The sequence below is a fragment of the Hippocampus bargibanti genome, linkage group LG03, assembly GCF_051943395.1.
Source record: "Hippocampus bargibanti isolate YZ-2025 linkage group LG03, ASM5194339v1, whole genome shotgun sequence".
Classification (NCBI taxonomy): domain Eukaryota; kingdom Metazoa; phylum Chordata; class Actinopteri; order Syngnathiformes; family Syngnathidae; genus Hippocampus; species Hippocampus bargibanti.
The window spans coordinates 28,624,279-28,637,960 of record NC_142736.1 but is presented as its reverse complement, the minus strand read 5'-3'; the positions used below and the strand labels follow the sequence as shown (position 1 = coordinate 28,637,960).

Here is a 13,682-nt window from a genome sequence, read left to right as displayed (position 1 = left end):
GTGGAAGAGTGGCAACTTGTATATGTATATATTATATTTGGCAAACTTTTTGTTCATTGAAGGTGCCCCTTCTAGTCTGGTGCGCCTTATATATGGACGCTCCCCAACTTACGAACTAGATACGTTCCGAACGGTTGTTCCTAGGGTGAATTCATTCGTAACTTGCAAAGGTGCTATATTTCGTATGGAATGTATGTGTAAGGCTTATATACATATGTTTAATGTGTATATAAGTCTGTTTAAGGCTTGTATAAGTACCCTGTATTGGTTTGTTCTGAAAAAGAAACATTTAACAAAATATATGCCATAAACATATGTGCATGTACAACTGGAGAGAATACGTCACACGTTACTCAAAAATGTTTGTATGTACTGTTTGTAACTTGAATATTTGTAAGTAGGGGACTGTCTGTATTTATATATTTGGAAAATACTTTCTTATATGTGGAAAGGGTTTGAAAATTGACCATTCATTGGCAATGCGTCTTATACTCCGGTGTGCCTTATACACCAGAAAATATGGTAATTACAATGCATATATGGAGAACTTGGTGGAAAAGTGGCAACTTTGGAAAACTTCTCGCCAACAAATGAAACGGGTCGGTTAGAGTGCAAGAAAGGATAATCACTGCGCTTTTGGAATGTGCAGGGGGCTGTACGGGAATTATGAATATTGTTCTTTTGTTATTGCGGATAATTACGAGCATGGTTCATAACAATAGCGGCGATTCTAAGAGAGAGTGTGTTTTGTGATCATGTCCTGAGACTATTCACTTTTTTCTAAGAATTACATTGATCGCGAGCGCAGTGATGCATCTGTTTTTTTTTTTTTTTTTTTTTTTTTTTTTTTTGGGGGGGGGGGGCTTGGGGGAAAGCAAGCTACATTTTGAATTGAATCCAGCTTGTTAATAAATATCCTTTTTTCACGAGCAAAGTAAAAGTTACACTCCCCTCTCATTTTGGACAGTATAGAAAGGATGAATTATTCCAATCTACTCTCCTGCTACAGACAGAGCATTCATCTTATTTTACATCTTTTACATTATTCATATCCAATTCAGCATGTGTTGTGGAGTAAAATGGTTACAAACACGAGCCCCGTTCCTCTGCTCTGAGAGAAAGTGGCAGCGAGAAGAAGAGGACTTGATTGGGAATGACACTGTTGATCTTGCACGTGAGTCATTTGACTGGTATGGAGGGTGGGAGGTGTGTGGAGGTTGGCGAGGAGGTGAGGATGGCAAGAGCATCACCTGGGCTTCAACAGATGTGACGCCTCCTGTACCTGCCAGGCCCCATTAGATGCATCTGGTCTAAAAATAAAGTGGCGAGGGAAATCGGATCCTGTTCTATCTCTGTAAAGTTCAAATCAGACACGTGCGGACTACCCGCTTGGCCACACAAATGGCCACCTGCATAATCAATAAGGCTTTGGTGCCCTGGGCTCTGCTGCTGCTGTAATCCTGGTGACTCGCTGGGTTTTTCTCAAGGCGGATCGCTCGGGTGTTTTTATCGAGTGAAAGCAAGTGCGAAAACTAATTTATTTATTTTTTTCTTTCTAGTAACAGAAAAAAAAAATCACATCCAAGTGTCGTCATACTAAATATCATTTGGATAATACAGTGAACCGTCGTTTATCGCGAGACATACGTTCCAAAAATAAATAGTCCAAAAATAGCTAGATGAAATCCGCGAAGTACAATGTAGTCAGCTTTTTTTTAATTTTACAATGCAAAACTGTACATACTGCAGAATGAAACAAAAAATAAAACCTTTTTTTAATAGTTTAAAGAACGTTGTTGTAAAACAATATTTTGCTGCTGCGCCTATTTGTCCTGATTCCGCTGCGCTGTAGTGTCTTTTTCTACTGAAGAACTCTTTCTCCGAGAGAATAACATTGTTATCGTTTGTTGTTGGCACTCTTTCTTTTCTCGTCTTTCTTCTTTTTGAGAATTGAGAACAGCTCATGCAGCAGAATGCTGTCAAAGCCAGTGTGTTTGATTTTATTCTGCTTTGTTGGCAGTGTTTTTTTTTCAGTGTTGTTTCTTTTACTTTGTTTGTTTGCACATTTGCATGCCGTTAATAATAAAAAAAATCCCCCTGAAAAAATATATATGTGATGCACTGAAGCCGCGATAAGTAGCGAGGGATCACTCTATACCCCAACAATTAGCTATGACTATGTATTTGTGGTGATGAAATTAGCCTGTGACTCACATCAGCACTGTTTCATATGCACGTGTCTATTGGTACAGTGACGACTGAGGTGCAGGTTGGGAGTTGGGAGCATACAAGTTAAGTCTCACGATTTGTTCGGGAGACTCATGATTTTGACCACAATACACCGATACCTTGGTTTACGAACGCTTTAGCTTACAAACTTTTTTCCTTACGAACATTAAATTTACGAGAATATAATCTTGACATACAAACAAGTCTTCGGGAAACACACAGGGCGCCACAATGGCTGGCGGACTAGTTTTCGGCAGAAGAACACCAAACCACATGGCCGAACAGCGCCACCGTGGCTGCCGGACTACTTTTCCACACCCCCTTTCTCTGAGTGCATACGTGGATTGCGATCGAGTGGATACTGTTGCTTTTTTGGGACCGAAAAAGACCCCACCACAGCCTAGTGTTAAACCGAAGAGGAGAAAAAAAAAATTACGGTCGAGCAGAAGAAGGAAATCGTCGAAAACCACGAACGAGGTGTGCGTTTGTGTGACTTAGCGTCTCAGTAGCAGTACGCTAAGTCGACCATTGCTACGTGTGGCTAAGGGTGTTTCTGTGTTCGTCCAAGCAACGTCTCAGGCAATAGAATAGGTTGAAAAACGTCTGTTGATTTGGCTTAACGAAAAGAAGCTCGCAGGGGACCATGTGAGTGAGGGTATTATCGCAGAGAAAGCACGGCAACTTAAGTCGGATATCATCAAGAGGCAACTACATCCACCGTCACAAAGGTAAATAAAACAACTTTATTATACAGTGCAGTTTATTTCTTTAATTACAATACAATAGCACATTTATTATACATAAAATAAGATATATTTTGTGTAGTTTTAAGGCTTATTTAGTAGAAAATTATGTTTAATGGGGACCTGGAAACAGATTATTCTAATGTTTAATGGTTTCCTATGGGAAATTATTTTTTGGAAGACACACTTTTCCCCTTACACACACTTTCTGGCAACCAATTAAGTTCGTAAGCTGAGGTGTCACTGTATTTACTTTATAAAGAAATTATTGACACAATACAGACAGTTCATTTGTAAGGTGAAATAAAACAAAATGTAAAAAACAAAATACATTTTTATACTAATTGAATGTATAAATCAACAATGAAAGCATTTTTTTCTGTTTTATTTACTTCTAATTTACACTTTTGTAACACACATTATTTTAACATGCACCACAGAGTTGCGAATATGAAAATCTCCCAATTTATAATTACTAAAACTTAACATGTATGAGTCAGGATCAACAATTTTGTACTGAAGCAAGTCATAAACTCATTTATGTTTATCGTTTAGGTTTGATTTCATAAAAGGGGCATCACCCCTTTCAGGGATGTTGAACTTTGTGTGTACTGTTTGTTAATCGAAAGTGGCTATGGCTATTCACCCCCATTAACTGGTAATGTCATGGGAAAAGAAATCATGAGTGAGGGCGGCAGAAACCAGCCCCACTCTTGTTATACATTTGGATGAAAATGGAGAAACGCTCGCAAATGGACAGAAATTATTTAAATTTACACTTGAGGTTTGGAAATGCGCTCCAGAGAACTGTGTTTATGCAAGAAATTAAAAAGTCAATTTTCTATAAAATGTCGCTTTCAAATTCGAGTCGATCATGGAAATGTAGTTAAATGTTTACCCCTGGACATTTTGCGGGAACATGTGTTTGGGTAAATGAAGCTGACGTCTGTTCAAGGAAGTGAAGAGGAAATATGAAGGAACGTTACACAGCCAGTCCAGAGCAAGTGTGACCTAATTTGTCGTGAAGGCCACTCTATCTTTCAGATTTCCACTGAGGGGTCGCACTTAAATGGGCAGAGTGCAGTTTTACAGGCCCGCCGACTGTGTGCTAATGTTGTGGGACCAAAAAAAAAAGTCTCATCTTGGTCCTGGCCCGAGGAGATCTAATGGTGGCTTTACAAGGCTAATTAACAAGCCATGAGCGAGGTAATGAACTTTCCAAATGTGCTGGCAAACGCAAAAATAAATGACACACCTGCGAAGGCATTAAAGGAAGTGTGAGTGTACTTCAGAGCCGTCCTCCGGGAGAACAGAATGAATTTGGTGCTGGCTATCTTTTCATTGCCTGACCTGAGAGAGTCTCCACCGGCCAGCCACCTGCCCAGGCCCCGAGTATTGATTGCTATTAATTAGTCCTCTTTGCACCTGTCTCCGAAGCTGCTCACGCTGGATTTTTACAGCCCCCATTCCGCTACAACCACATCTCCCATGGCCACTCGTACACTTGAAATTGGAGTTTTATGAATATGAATATCATGTAACGCACCCTCTGTGTAAGGAGATGGCACTGGGACTTCAAAACGCAAGCCATTCAAAGTGAAGAGGTACGAAAAAACAGAGGCATTCTTGTCTGTTAGCATTAAGAGGCTTGAGGACTCATATAGAAGCAATGTGGAATGATGAAATAATATAAAAACACTGAGAAAAAGCTGCTATAGTTCAGTGTAAATGTCGATGTAACCCAGACTTGTTAAAAGAGTTACAGTGATGCCTCGGCTTACAAACCTGTTCGCTAATAAACTTTTCGCCTTACAAACATTAAATTCGCAAGAATATAATCTTGCCATATGAACTCGTTTTCGGCGGACAAACCAAAAAGCTAAAAGTGTGTATTCCAAACATTAATTTCCTATAGGAAACCATTAAAATGAGAATAATCCATTTCCAGGTCCCCATAAAACTAATTTTCAACTAAGTAAGCCTTAAAACTACATACAATATCCCTTATTTTACGGATAATAAATGTGCTATGGTATTGTAATTAAAGAAATCAACTGTACTGGATAATAAAGTTGTTTTATTTACTTTTGTGATGGTCATTGATGGCTTGATGGAATGGATAGCTTTTTGCATAAAGTGTCCCAAGGAGCGCTGGGTTGTAGATCCTAGAAGTTAGAAGTTGTGATATTGTAACGACAACAGATGCAGGCAGACACACTAGAAACATAATTAACAGCTGGTTCCCTTGCTTGTATGTTCTCTTCAAATTGTACAGATGGCTTGTGTGGGTTATTTGTGGAGCCCAATTGATGGGATATTTTAACCTTGCAGTCTACACTCTGCCTTTGTTTTCTATCCATTTTCTCACCATTTCACTTTTTTTTTACTTTTGTTTGTTATCACTGGACAGTAATGGTTTTTTTGTTGTTGTTGCGATTGTCACCATTTTAGAAAAAAATAGAAAATCGCCATTGAGAAGTTTGGGGGGCTCTTTCAGGTAATTACTCATATACTAATTTGCTTTTCCTAATTGAGCCTCTCGATGGTAGCATTTATCACACGGAGGTAACAGCGCTACAACCCAATGTATTAATTCTACATGTGGGCCAGATGTTCTTCATTTTATAATGGAGGCTGTGGGCCGGATGAAAATTGACCGTGGGCCGCATTTGGCCCCTGGGCCGGACTTTGGACACATTATCAATGACATGAACGCAATCGAAGGAGCTGAGATTGAACAGTTGAATATGAATAGATTCTCTTTGGGAGTGATGGGGATGGACAAGATGAGAAATGAGCTCATCAGAGGGACAGCGCAGATTCGAAAATTTGGAGTTAAAGCAAGGGAGGCCAAATATGGATGGATTAAGACGTGCATAGGAGCGACAGTGGACATAATGGTTGAAGAATGCTAGAAATTGTGTTGCCAAGAGAAGATTTATGGTTGTGATGAGTGAGCAAAGACACAGCTAGTTGAACCAGACATTGCGAGGTCTTTGATTTTTCTATATGACCCCTGGATAGGATGGAGCCAAGCAGAATTATATTTATCCGAATCCCTGAAGTATTTTGATAAAAGTTTGTCACAGACATGCTCTAAAGGCACCTGGGAACTATTATAAATAGTGACGGACTGCTGCTATGCCTCTTCTAAACTATGCGCATACAAAGAGATCAGAAACGTTACCGGGATATTCCAGTCATCTGACAGTCGCTTGTCTCCAGGATGCCTTGTCATTCCGTACCGCAGGGATTCCATCATTCTATCCCTGAGGTATATTAAAAACTAATAGATTTTTCACACGAGCCATGTGCTCTCAAGATTGATGCTTCTCTCAATATAATACTCTACTCGCATCATATCATTCTCGCTCGCATCGTATCATTCTCATTCTCCTGTATTGCCATCCTTGACTTTCTTTTCCATCTCGAGGTGAATAATTACTTGCTATAACGCTTCTATTTCAATTTTATTTCTTTGGTAATATTGTCTTTATTTTCTATTATTTTCGGAAAGACGTCGCTACTCCTGTGCGGTGGTAAATGTCTTTTGTTTTCACCATTCCATCCCATCATGCCTGCTGGCTATTGTCGAGGAGGCTTGGTAGTAGCAAGTGCTCACAAAGCATGGACAGCTGCACCCAACAATAAAAGATGCCTACCAGGCCGCCGGGTGCATTTCAGATGCGGTGTAATGTCCCAGGCAACACAACAGACAAGTTGCACTTCTCATGGACTCATTAGCAAAGCATGATTTTACTTTATTTATTTATTTATTTATTTATTTATTTTATACATTTTTATTTCTGGTGTGCCTGCGAGGCTCGCCACTAGACACACTTGCTCATGACGGTAGACAGAATGGCTCGATAAAATGGTAAAATGTGTTTTTTTTTTGTTTTGTTTTTACTTGGTGTTGGTCTTTGTTTCACATCATCCCCTCAGTATCCCAATTGCGTGATAGTTATGGGAATCGGTTTGGAAGTAAATCGCACCATTTACTTTTTTGTCTAATACATTTTGAGGCTTGGGGGCGGGGTAATGAGTGTTTCACCCACTTCCACGTCGTGAAAAAGAAAACAAAAACATTCAACTGAGGTTTTGTTCAATATTATTGATCTTTTAAGATAAAAGACCAGTACACTCTCAAACAACATTATTTCTGAAATAACCCCTAAAAAGGATGAACACTTTTTATCTGCATTGGCGAGAAGAAAAATCACACTAGGATACAAAGAAAGCATTTTTAATTGTGTTGAGTATGAACTCATTCACTGCCATTCACACATTTATTCGGGAATTGATCATATGACTTAGAGCGCCATTCCCAAATTTGTTCAGGTTTTGTTTTTTTCTTGCTTGGGTGCTGATAAAGTGGCCAGAACTCAGGAAATGTTTTCCCTCTCACAAGGGGCAGCATTACACATTTTTTCCATGTTAGGGCTTTGTTCCAGCTTCAACTGTTGTTATAGGGCTAAACCAATATGTATGGATTGCATTGTATTTTGGACAGCTGCCCTCATTTCCAGCTTATATAACTCCAGACTTATCTTATATTATATATATATATATATATATATATATATATATATATATATATATATATATATATATATATATATATATATATATATATATATATATGTATATCATGTCATGCATATTAGCATATTTGACAATAAAGCTGACTTTGACTTTGATTTAGGAATTAACTGTTTTCTTTCTGATGAAATGAGAGAGTCTTATGTTTCTTACGCTGCATTGAATGTTTATGTAGTCCTAAAACTCAGTATTCTGTGGGTGCAGGAATTTGAGTGACATGACAAAAACTAGAGTGACTGGCACTAGAGTGGACACATTTTTGCACATCCTAAAGTGAATGAGTTAATGGAGTTTTGTTGCAATCTGGCATATTCAGCTCTCAACAAAATAATTAAAACAACCTAAAAAATACAAAGGGGAGTGATGGTTTTGACAATGACTCCAAAAAAGTTTCTCACGAACCTTCCAAAGTCGAACTGTCGTCATGCATGAGGCGTATCTCAAAACCTGAGCAAATCCCACGAGACTTCGGTATACCTCGTGAGACTTCGAATGAGTGAGCCTCAAAGGGATTTTGAAGGCTGCTTTTTTTTATCTGTGTGTGTGTTTGATGCCACCACAAAAGTTTACCAATGATGGAGATGAACAAAACTATGAATAAAACTCGGTCTTGCTGCTTAGTCACCCTCAATAAGCAAAAGTAATGGATTGTGTCAGGAATGTTTTCATTTAGAGCTTCAATTCCGAAGAAATTCCCCCTCGTACATTGAGAGGCAATACCGTGAACGTTTCAATTCAGTAACCTGCACTTCCCTGAAAGCATGTCGCGCAATCATTAAAAAAGTTTTTTACTTCCCTCGTTTTTATACTTGTGTCACGGTTCTCAATGTTAAAGTTTTACTTGCAACACTTTCCAATATTTCCTTTCATGAATTGGATGTTAACTAGTATGTAGTCGATTTGAAAGTCACAACAAATTGTTAAATATTTGGTCGTGCCAAAGAGAATGAGGGGAGATTAGTGTTCCACTGTTGTTACGGTTGCAATCTTGAATGAGCAATCTTTCAGATAAATTTCTCTAGAGGTGTTCTAGTCGATGAGGTTGTTAAATGGGAAACGCAGCCCTGGAACACATCAAGCCAAATGAAACTTTTCCATCAGAGGGAATCATTATTTTTCATTTTCATAATTATTCACGCTTGATAGACTTGTGAATCCCACTTGTTGAATGTTGTTCCTTTGCCGACTTGCCAGGAGTTGAATGCATATAAGACGTTATTAAATGCCTAATTCAACTGCAGTATTGAAATTAATTGATTGAATATTAACGTAATGAAAGTAAAACCCTGCTGAGTGCTCTGGCGTTTTATTGTGGACACAGAATGGAAATGGGATGAAAGCAAACATTTCAAATGTCAGTTGTTTACATGTAAATGCGTTACTTTTACAACGCGAGCTGACACGCTCCTATACCGTCGGGTGCCTGAAGCACTCTGGTCTGCATGCAAAACAGTTAGGGGAAACCGACGAAGAACTGCCTGTTGCATTTTTTTGTCGCAATGCCCTCGCCCAAGGCTACATAAATAAATGTTAAACAAACCTTTATTTGATCTCCTCCAATCCCTGATTTGTTCTCATCATATGCAAAACTGACCACCACAGTAGAGTTTTTGCTGGGCGGTAGTTTCGGGGCACAGAGGGATTCTTTGGCTTCATTTGCATGTAAAGTGGAACACGGTCCTCTGACGGCATGAGGTGCCTCAAGACAGCCGCTCCCGTGTGGCCTGCCAGACTGCGCCAGCCAGCAGGCCCTCACTTATCCCGTGCCTGCTGGGCTTGGCTATGACAGCACACTGCGCGACATCTTAAGGTCCCGTCAATCAGCACACTGCCCCGTCTGGGGTCATTCTTCTGAAGAACAGGATGGCAAGGACAAACGTGAGCCATTCACAGAAATTCCCATTCGGATAGACGGACCGAAAGGCATGGAAATATTAAAAAGACTCAGACTCTGACCAGCAGGAATAAAATTCAGGAGCTGCACCGCTCCCGGAATTGTATAAGCATCCAATAAAGCCAAGGGATGGAGGAGCTAATAAACAACGAGGACAGCCATCCATCCATTTTCTCCATCACTGATTCTGTTCGGCTGGAAGGCTTCCCTAGTTGACTTATGCCGCATTTTCATTGTGTCGGACCAATGATTGGTTTCCTTTTTCAAACCCCCAAACCATACCATAACAAACTTAAAAATAACGGCAAGGAAACATAGAATCCAAGTAGGGGTTAAGGACAGCAATAAATTCGCAAAGTGAAGACCATGGAGTTTCAAAAAGTCTTTCCCGTTTCAAATGGGGAAATCGTGTCAATAACAAAAGTACCAGTCAAGATTTGTATCACTTTATTACATTTGGCCCACAAGTAGAACAATGGTAGACAGACACCAGGGATGGTAGTACACTGAGGGAAAAAACATATTGATGGACCTTCCAGAACCTTTATCGGCATTATCGAAAGTAGTAGTAGACCCATCGTCATAGAGCTTTCTCCTAACTGACAGGAGTGGCGAACGAAGTGGGACTGCAGCTCAGAGATTGTGTTTAGACAATGGGCATCTCCAATCATAGATAATCTGGCTCCAATCTTTTCTTCACAGACAAGGTCAGAAGGAGAACATTCCCAGGCGAGGCGATAGGGAATATGGGGCGGCTTGCGAATGATTTACTACTGAGATTCACTCAGCTACCTCTATCACTCTCCGTTAACTTTTTCATCCTGTTGTCGTTTGCCCCTTTGTTCATTCCGCCTTGTATCTCTCAAATTCCTCCATGGGCCCGGAACGCCTCACTATCATTTTCTTCATCTTTCTCCTTGCATCAGCGTACCAATGAGATGGCATAAGAAGAAAGACAATAGGCGAGTGTGAGGGGCAGTCTAAAGAGGAATTGACATTTGTAGATTCTTGCCCCATTTTGGAATGAAGCCAGTTGCCAAGAACTTTTCAATGGAGACATTGCTTCATTTATATTCAGGCATATCATACAAGAACAAAAATAATACCAACAATTGGTGTTCTTAGTCTGTGAGTCCTTGAGCTTAAAAAGTTTAAATGCAAGGAAGAAAAATAACTTAGCATAGTTCAGTGCTGGCATACTGAAATGTATATTTAGAGCTGCATAGCGTTACACAAAGTGGAGGATTCATAGACCATTAAAGATAGAAGAAAGCCCCCCCCCCCAAAAAAAAAAGGCCGCATATTAAGGAGTCTTCAGGTTAAGCCTTGCTGTGGTTGGGCACCCTTTGTTTGCATCCTTGGGAGGAAATAGGTTTAATGCCTGTAATGGCAGACAGGCCGTGGGTTTCTGCACTCTTAGCATTACTTCTTCTCCGGCTACATCTCAAGAGGCATCAGAGGTCACCAAGGAAAAGCATCCAGAAAAGGGGATCTTCTGCACCTATAAAATGGAAGTGACTCCCTACTGAAGTGAACATGTCCCAGTTGACAATGGAGTGGCTCCCACGAGTAATTATACCTGACTGGTTCTTCCACAAATGAAGTCCGTGCTTCCTCATCTTTCTCTTAGTTACCCGAGCTGTCTATTTCCCTTTAACTGAACGGCTTCATAGTAAATCTCATTTCATTGTCAACCCTGACTGTAGTTTACTTCCCTTGCTGGGCGGCCGACTTCCTGTTGCCATTAAAGCTCAATATCTCTGCTGGGTCCCGTCTGCTTGGTCTTATTTCAATCCGTTCTGTTTCCAGGCTTGTCCTCCCATATAGAAACCTCATCTAACAGACGAGTGGTGAATGTGCTAGCCTAAGAGCCATCTGTATTTCATTCACCCTGCCTGTTAGTCTCCGTTCCCTTTCGGTGAAAGAGGAATAGTAATTGATATTAGGACGCATCCATCCTCCCCTCTTAAGCCTAGAGATCTAATTTATCTTGGTGAGAATGCCAATTGGCTTTCACACAAGCCTTGTCGGTCAGACTTTGCCTGTTTTTAGATGTCCATTAATTAAAAGTGCCACTGTGACAAAAAAATAAGACTGACTTAGGGGAGCGTGCACCAATGGAAATGAGCCATCTGATTCACACTTGGGGCAGATAAATCACCAATATGGCTCAGTCTGATCCCATCCGAAGCACCACCGAGAAATTTAAACAGACGCTGACTGGTTCAATTAGAGACGATTCCACCCATGATAGTTGTGGAATTCATGCGCTCAGTCATGCTGCCATCATCAACTTTTATTGTGAAATTTCATTAACTCATTTACTGCCAGACGTGCAAAAATGTGTCCACTCCAGTGCCAGGGTTTTTGTCATCATTACTTGATTTCCAGGTCCCACAGAATATTGAGTTTTAGGGCTACATAAACATTCAATGCAGCGTAAGAAACCTTAGACCAGAGGTGCTCATTACGTCGATCGCGATTTACTGGTCGATCGCAGAGGTAGTACTGGTCGATCGCAGCGTGCCAGTAAAAAAACATTTGTCAGCCTATCAAACGTCCCGTCACTTCATTGACATACAGGGCAACCATTCAGATGACAACTGAATTTTTACCTTTAGGTCGCCGTGCATGCGTAAACAACGGCGCTAAACACAGCAAAATTTACAAGCTAGTCAGCGAATTACCTCAGATTTTAAGTCCTTGCTTATACATAGGTGATCAAAATGAGTGAGAACGCGGGACCAAGTAAGGGGGCAAAACATATTACTTTCATACGGAATGGGAAAATGTGGAGCGGCATTTTTGGACTGTTCATGGAAAATACGACATTGACTTCCCGCCGAAAAGCCAGCTGAGAAAAAGAACGGTGGACGAACTAAAATCCCAGTTGTCCGGACAGCAGTCATTTTTCACTCAACATCTGTACTTCAAAAGCGAAAGCCGCCACCTAAGCATCGTTGCGGGTGTGTCACGCCATCGTTAAAAACAATAAGTCCTTCCAAGACAGAGAGATGGTAAAAGAAGCATTCGTTGAAGCAGCTGACTCCTTGTTCAGAGACGTTAAAAATAAGGCAGAGATATTATCTTCAATCAATCTGCAGCTGTCAAGACATACAGTTACACGGCGCTGTGAAGCCACGGCTGAGGATTTAACCCAGCAAATGTGGAAAGACATCGGAGATTGTGAGTGTTCTCACTGCTGAGGTCCAGGGCTCATGGACAGTTCTGTAACTTACTCACACAGGAAAATTACCCCAACATGAGGAAATGTGCTACCTCCTTGACTGCATTATTCGGCTCCACTTATTTATGTGAGTCAGCCTTTTCCTACATGAAGATCATTAAGTCCAAATACCGTTCCACCATGAATGATGAACATTTATTTGGAAATGTGGTTGAGGCTGGCTGTCAGCAGCTACTGTCCGGACTATGCATCCCTGGCTGATTCAATTCATTGCAAGTCATCAAAGTAAACTCAGGTAATTACAAAAAAATGTTCATAGGTATGTGTTATTTTATTATGTATCATTTTACTTATGGTTTTATTGTTATGTGCTTTGTTTTATTGTTTTTATTGTAAAGTGTCCTTGGGTGTTTTGAAAGGCGCTTGAAATTAAATGTATTATTATTATTATAGTTATGTATTATGTTATGTATATGTAGTTATTATGTGTGTTGTGCAATATTGGCTTATTCAGTTATGCAAGGTACATACAAAGAATCCTTAAAACATTTGAAAATAATTATGTTTTGCAATTTTGTCGTGGGTAGATCATTTTGACTTGGTTGTTTTTATAAGTAGCTCGTATGCTGAAAAAGTGTGAGCACCCCTGCCTTAGACTGTCTTCTTTCATCAGAAAGAGAGTTAATTCCTAAATTATATGGGTCTGGAGTTATATGAGATTGAAATGAGGGCGGCTGTTCAAAAGATAATGCAACACATTCATATTGGTTTATATGGCGCTTTAACAACAGCTGAAGCTTAAACAAAGCGCTAACATGGAAAAAAGGCCAATCGTGGAAGGGATAATCATTGCCAGAGGTCAGATCAGCGCTTTATCAGCACCCAAACAAGAAAAAACAAAACCCGAACAATTTCGGGATTGGCACTCAACGTCATGTTTTCAATTCCTCAATAAATTAGTCAATGGCAGTGAATGAGTAAATTTATTTATTTATTTATTTAATTATTATTATTATTTATTTGGGTG

At 40.0% G+C, this 13,682-nt stretch overlaps 1 protein-coding gene and 1 long non-coding RNA gene across 9 annotated transcripts in view; one reads left to right on the top strand and one right to left on the bottom strand.

Moving 5' to 3' along the window:
- LOC148900903 (uncharacterized) overlaps positions 1-13,682 on the top strand; it is a 204,784-nt gene that overhangs the window by 27,793 nt on the left and 163,309 nt on the right. The window lies entirely within an intron of this gene.
- Positions 1-13,682, bottom strand: part of celf6 (CUGBP Elav-like family member 6) — a 187,088-nt gene that overhangs the window by 51,082 nt on the left and 122,324 nt on the right. The window lies entirely within an intron of this gene.